Raw genomic sequence first — 6,977 nt, forward strand, 5'->3', positions numbered from 1 at the left:
TACCTTGAAAGCCTTAAAAGCACACCTTTTCTTACCCACCTCAACACCAACACTTCTGTTGAACCAAAAAGGTTTTGCTTTGCAACGACGTTCCTTGCTTACAAGGGGAATTAACTGACATGTATATTTATTAAACAGCATTTTACAGACTTCCCATTTTTGTTTGGAGTTTAACCCTGTGAAAAGCATTTACCACTTAATATGTTGCAGATATACCCTTATACTGTCAAATTTTGCACGTCTGAAAATTAGGATTTTAGTTACTCAATTATAGAATTGCTTCTCCAACAGAATCTCAAAGGGGACCATGTTATGATCACTATTACCTTAATGCTCACCCACACAAATGCCTTAGATAAGTTCAGTATTATTAGTTATTACAAGGTCCATCTGCTTCTATCTGCAAGAGTAGCTGGGCTTCATACTTGTCACTTAAAGGAGGTGATTTATAGCATACACCAATGATAATTCTCTTTGTAACCTTTTGCCCAGTTAAAATCTCTACCCAGAGGAATTCCACTCCCTCACCAGTGCCAGCAATGGTTAATTATTCAGTGCATGGCTTTAATTCCGGCTTTACATACAAACCCTCTGTCCCTCCTAAAAAGGGTGTATCCATTGTTTTAAGAGCTATGGAACTTACCAGTACAACAGGGGTAGGCTGCATACACATTAGCCAACAGTCAAGTACACGGAGACTGCATAAGGGGTGTCCAAACTTTTTGCAACAAGGGCCAAATTTGGCAAGGTGAAAATGTGTGGGGGCCGACCATTCAGCCTGACATTCTTTGAACCATTAACATTAACTCATTTAAACAAGGAATCACGTAGCTGTAATATTTGGGCACATTAGTGAAATGATCTGCCGCTTGGTCTATACTGCTGCCTGTGTGCTGAAGGTGTTAGCAATAGAAACATACTGCACATAATGTCGTGCCACTGTCAAATACTTTTTTAGTTTACTGTACTGGCACTTTAGTACATCTATTGCGCCTTCAGCCCTAAAGTATGTTACTATGTGCCACTACGTGTATATTGCTTACACCTTCAGCACACAGGCAGCATTATAGACCAAGTGCCAGCTCATTTCACTAATGTGCCCAAATATTACTGCTACAGCTATGCGATTCCTGATAGCACTGTGCTGAGGGGGCCACATTATTATTATTAATTTCATGATGGAGGCTGAGGGCCGCTGTAAATTTGAAAACAGGCTGCAAATTGGCCCCCAGGCCTGACTTTGGACATGCCTGGTATAGATGCTGAGTTGGAAACCTAATTTACCAATTGATTACAATGACAAACTATGTATGCATTGTAGAGAGGAATGGAAAAAACTACAATAAAACACAAAGATGCAATTCATCATGGGGATCAAGAAGTTACCGATAACTTCAATGGAGTATGAAAATTAAACAAAAGATGCCTGAATGAAATCCACTTGAATCTGCTTGTGTTGAAATATTAAAGCAGTGTGTGTCTTTTGAAAGGCCATTTTCAGTGATATTAACTTAATAATGTTTGAAAACACTATTATTTTGACCTTACACTTTTTTTAGCCCTCATATCTTACACTCCAAATCCTGTCTATCATTTTAAACCTGGATGTTATCTAACAAAAAAAAAGTCTCAAATGAAAATCACTATCCCTTGCCACCAGTAATGTCACACATTCCAGGCATTTTTTTTATCATGTCAACAATTTAACAATAGGTCAAAATGGAAAAAGATTGGGGAAGAATAGAAAAAAGAATAAATCAACTAGATGGTGTCCCAAAACAAATGAGCAGTGATGTGTATAGCGGATCAAGAGCTAATGGCAAAGGGTTTAGGAAAAAAAAATGTCATTTTGTAATACATTTTAGGGGGTTATTTATCAAAGGTCATTTGCGATTTTTATACCTCAAATGAACTCGAATTAATTCACAACTCAAATGGTTTTTTATTTAAGAAAAAAAACTTGATTCAGCAAGTTTTAAGTTGTGAAACCCGAAAACTCAAAATGATCGAGTTTTCAGCAAAAAAATATTTTTGAATTATTCAAATTTATAGAGTTTTTGGTCAAAACCCTCTGAAACAAACTCGAACAACATTGAGGCTATGAAAGGAATTCTGTCATGATTTTTATGATGTACTTTTTATTTCTAAATTTCACTGTTTACACTGCAAATAATTCACTCTACAATATAAAATGTAATTCCGGAACCAGCAAGTGTATATTTATTTAGTTGTAAAATTGGTGTGCAGGCAGCCATCTCAGGTCATTTTGCCTGGTCATGTGCTTTCAGAAAGAGCCACCACTTTAGGATGGAACTGCTTTCTGACAGGCTGCTGTTTCTCCTACTCAATGTGTCGTAAGTGGTACCAGGGATATGCTATTGAGTGCTGTTCTTAGATCTACCAGGCAGCTGTTATCTTGTGTTAGGGAGTTGTTATCTGGTTTGCTTCCCATTGTTCTATTGTTAATCTGCTGGGGAGGAAAGGGAGTGAAATCACTCCAACTTGCAGTACAGCAGTAAAGAGTGACTGAAGTTTATCAGAGCACAAGTCACATGATTTGTGGCAGCTGGGAAACTGACAATATGTCTAGCCCTATGTCGGATTTCAAAATTAAATATAAAAAAATCTGTTTGCTCTTTTGAGAAATGGATTTCAGTGCAGACATTGAAAACACGAAATGGTAGAACATGCGCACCAAATCTTACCTGAACTACCGGTACCTGGCAGGCCATCCAGAACCTTCACGGCTAAAATGCTCAACTATCAGGTCCGGGATGCCATCCTCCTCCTGGCCAGAGAGAAAGGACCCATCAAGTTCAAGAATACCAGTGTTACCTTCTTCCTGGATTTCTCCATAGAGCTACAAAAAAATTGCTCCCAAACCAAAAAGAGACATCAGGAACACAACATCTCATACGCAATGCTGTACCCCACAAAAATTCCTATCACCATCAATGGGAAAGCTTCATTATTCACTGCTCCAGATTGACGTCCACAACTGGCTTGAGACTACCTACAAAACAGCAAAGTCTCCCAGGAGGTTGTGAGTATACAGAATCATACGGGAAAAAACCAACTTAGCCTCAACACAACAGCTAAATGCTAAAGAGAGATGTACCCAGACTTTAACCCACTAGTACCACCTGCTACATTTACTGGTGATCACAAGGAATACACCCCCCCCAACTGACATATTCAGTTGACATTTAACTTTAGTTCATGTATAAGGCTGCGCTGGTTTGTTAATGCGCAGCAGGGTGGGAATCAGGAATTTGGAAGTTCATTGGCAGCATGTTGCACCAAATCCCTTATAGATGTCGAGGGAAAGACATACAAGCACACAGGCAGTATCAACTGGACAAAATCCAGTTTATTCTATAAAGCATAGAGAATACAGATTACTTACTTACTTATAGTAAACAGCTTAACATACTTGGGCATCTGCATTAGCAGAGACCCATCAAGGTACCTACTCGATAATGTAAATCCCCTAATAACATATACAGTACGAGAGAGAAAATACAAGCCTGGGGGAAATTGCCATTTACGGTTGCTGGTAGGAACAACCTGATAAAAATGGTGCTCCTTCCTAAGATACTATATACTGTAATACACTCTCCAATATGCCTGGCACAAAAACTATTCTGGGCCATTACCTCTCATGAGCTTACCCTTCTCTGGAAAGGCTCAAATTACCCTTTCTGCAAAACTCAAACCATTAACGGAGGCCTGGCCCTCCCCCCACTTCTACCTATATTTTATTTCCTCACATCTAATGCAACTTTCACACTGGTTCCATATACAAAGTCAAAACAGTGCAGAAAAAAATGGGCTACATGGGTCCCATACCCACCAGGGATAGAATATACCAACTACTCAAAGGGTACATACCCTGCTCCAGAACCCACTAATACACTTATGATACAGGTGCTACAGATCTGGGACAAAGCAAGCAGATTGGCACCTTTACCGATAGGGATAGATGAGCACTACACACCGCTGTGGGACCACAACTACTTAACTGGATTCCATATACTGCAGGATACCATGCTCTGGAAAGAGAAAGGCATTTGTTGCCTAGAACAAGTACTAGATAATGGTAATATTAAATAATTTGAACAACTAAAATTAGAATACAGTCTCCCCAACCACTACTTATTCAGATACCTACAACTCCATCATGACCTAGTCACACAATAACCCAATAGGTACCCCATCCTGGAAACCAGCGCTCACATTCATTTTTTCCCCTTTCGAACTCCATGTCAGTACTAACCGGGATAGCCCCTCCCCTCTGCTCCCATCAGAAGGACCCTCCCCAAACCTTTAAAAGGCCAACCACACCCACTTACCGGCGTCTTTTTTTGTCCTTCTCCTTTTTGCTTTTGCTCCCATTTGAAGCAAAATCTTTCTTTTTATCCTTGGGAAAGCATAGGCCTGCCCATAGGGTGTCCTAGGGACAGGGATTTTGGTCCATGGGACCTTTGTTCCCCAGCACACTACCTCATATCTTGGAGTCTTCTGCTTTAACTCCTGGATCAGGTAAGACACCTGGTAAGTGCTTGTTCCCCCATCCGGGTGCCCCCTGGCCTGCCCAAAAGGCGTCAAGCGGCAGTGGTGTATGTGGCCCCTACACCTCCCATTTATTTTTACGGATGGGCGAGGGAGGCGGCAGTTAGGCATAATAAGTTAGTGGCCTGAGCCTTACTGCCTCCTACTACTACCTTTGTTTTAATTTTTTAATGGAGGGCAGGTTTCACGGCCAGCTGCCTCCCTCAACAGACTTTCCTAAGGGCGAGTTGGTCAAATATAAGGAAATATATAAAGGTGTTTATTTATAAAGCTTGCACTATAACTTTTCATATGAAATGGCAGCATACCTGGGCCCTTGCAAAAGGGTACAAACCAATTATGCAAGATGTTTTTTGTTACCTGCCTATGCAAATAGCAGCTGAATATAATCAGTGGGTTCCACTGGCTACGTGACTCCCCACTGAGTGCAATCAGGTGATTCCTCTGTCTGTGCTGTTACCAGCTGAGTATAATCAGGTGAATCCTGTGCAACTGCCAGCTATAGCAAGTGGAGATGGCCCCGCCCACTCTCTAACTCTGCAGACCAGAATGCTGGTCTTGAAGCCTCAGGTAAGTGATACTGTTGTCAGTAAACTTGTGAGGCCTGTCTGCCTATGTGATATTTGGATCTAGTGTCCTACAATGCAGTGGCTTTTAGGGGCCTGGCATAATCAGCAGTAAGTAAGGTATATGTTCCTATTCTGTTCTGCTGTATACTGAATATACTTCTAGCTAATTGCTTACATGCACTGTGATCTAGGTTCTGGCTATGTGCTTACTTGAAGCCAGTAGATCTTATAGAAATAGATAATGGAGCTTGCATGCACGTGATCTTATACTAACCTATAGCTTATGCGGAGTCTGACTAGTGGCTCACCTTAATCAAGTAGTTCTTTTGGATGCTATGTAGCCTACGGCCACACCACCCTGAAAGTGCCCGATCTGGTCTGATCTCAGAAGCGATACAGGGTTGGGCCTGGTAATTACCTGGATGGGAGACTGCCTGGGAAAACCAGGTGTCATAGGCTAGATATGTAGGTACGTCTGGGTGTATGTTTGGGTATGTGTACAGATGTATATATGTGTGTAAGGTATGTATATAGAAATATATATATGGTTTAGCTGTTGCTCACCTGAAACCAGCAGCCATAGTGGAGGTGGATTGCCAACTCTTAATATATTTGATCTAAGCAGCAGCTAATCTATACTGTGCACTTCATGTTGTACACTTACATTCAAATGTCTTAATACAATGACAAATGCCCCTGTGATTGCATGTTGAGTTTACTGGGGTCTTATACACGTACATCTGAGTGTCTTATTATACAACTAATGTCCTTGTGACTGTATGTTGGGTTGATTGGTGTCTAATACACTTACATCAGAATGTCTTAATATGTAATATAATGCCCCTGTTATAAGGTATTGCTTCTAAGTAATGGCATTTGCCCTAGAATAAATTAAGCTCATGACAATATTTCTCCCTGTGATGGGAAGGTTTGCATATTGTCTGATACACACAGCAGGAGTTCTAAATCACATCGGTTAAGGATTGCTGGGTTAGCATCAAACAGCAGTTATGTATCAAGCAATGCAGTGTTTGGTCCCTTAAGTATAAGTTTGCCCAGATTCAGCAGCCTGGTGTTGTAGTTCAATGTATGTACAGAGAGATGGCAAAGATATTGCTTCTCATTCCGATCTAATGTACAGTATAACTTACTATCCATTACTGGGGCTCTGAGATTGGCCATTATTAGGACTGGGCTGGGATTCAGATGGGCCCTGGCATTCCTGGTACAGAGAGACCCAGACAGCCCCCACCAGCCCACGTTATGGTCACTTCTTGGCATCTTGCGGCAGCTCCTCTAGCATTGCCGGAGCCCACGGATTACCAGTCTGGGCCTGACCATTATATTCTGCCAAAAAAAAAAAAAAGCAAGTTATCAGGGCCCTGACTGAGGCATATGTAATAATCTATGATAAGCACACTTTTAACACATGCTTGCACTAGGGCTCCACGCTCTGTAGGTTGATAATAGACCATTATCTTTATATTGCTTATCATAGAAAGCTGAGAACTTCAGTATTAATACTTACCTAATTGGTTAGCTGTAATACGTGTAAGCGCCACAGCCCTACCAAGGTGGCATATACATGTATTTACATATAGGTCATCTATACATGGGTGTCTATAGATATATGTATACATATGTGTGTGTGTGTGTGTGTGTGTGTGTATGTATTGTACGTAGCTGTATGTAGGGGTACATGGGTGTGTGTCTATGTTTTTTACCTGTGACAGAGAGAAAGAAGACAACTTCCTTTCTAGGCTGATATATCCCTATATGTGATCGTACCAATAGTAAGTTGGGTTCTCAGTCCCGCCTACAAGCTAGAGGTGATGG

The 6,977-nt window shown here is 41.0% G+C and overlaps 1 pseudogene; it reads left to right on the top strand.

Annotated features, from left to right (window-relative positions):
* Positions 1-5,481: 5,481 nt before the first annotated feature.
* On the top strand, positions 5,482-5,600 carry LOC121397372 (annotated as a pseudogene).
* Positions 5,601-6,977: the final 1,377 nt, after the last annotated feature.

Source organism: Xenopus laevis, chromosome 8L (assembly GCF_017654675.1).
Source record: "Xenopus laevis strain J_2021 chromosome 8L, Xenopus_laevis_v10.1, whole genome shotgun sequence".
NCBI classification, from domain to species: Eukaryota; Metazoa; Chordata; class Amphibia; order Anura; family Pipidae; genus Xenopus; species Xenopus laevis.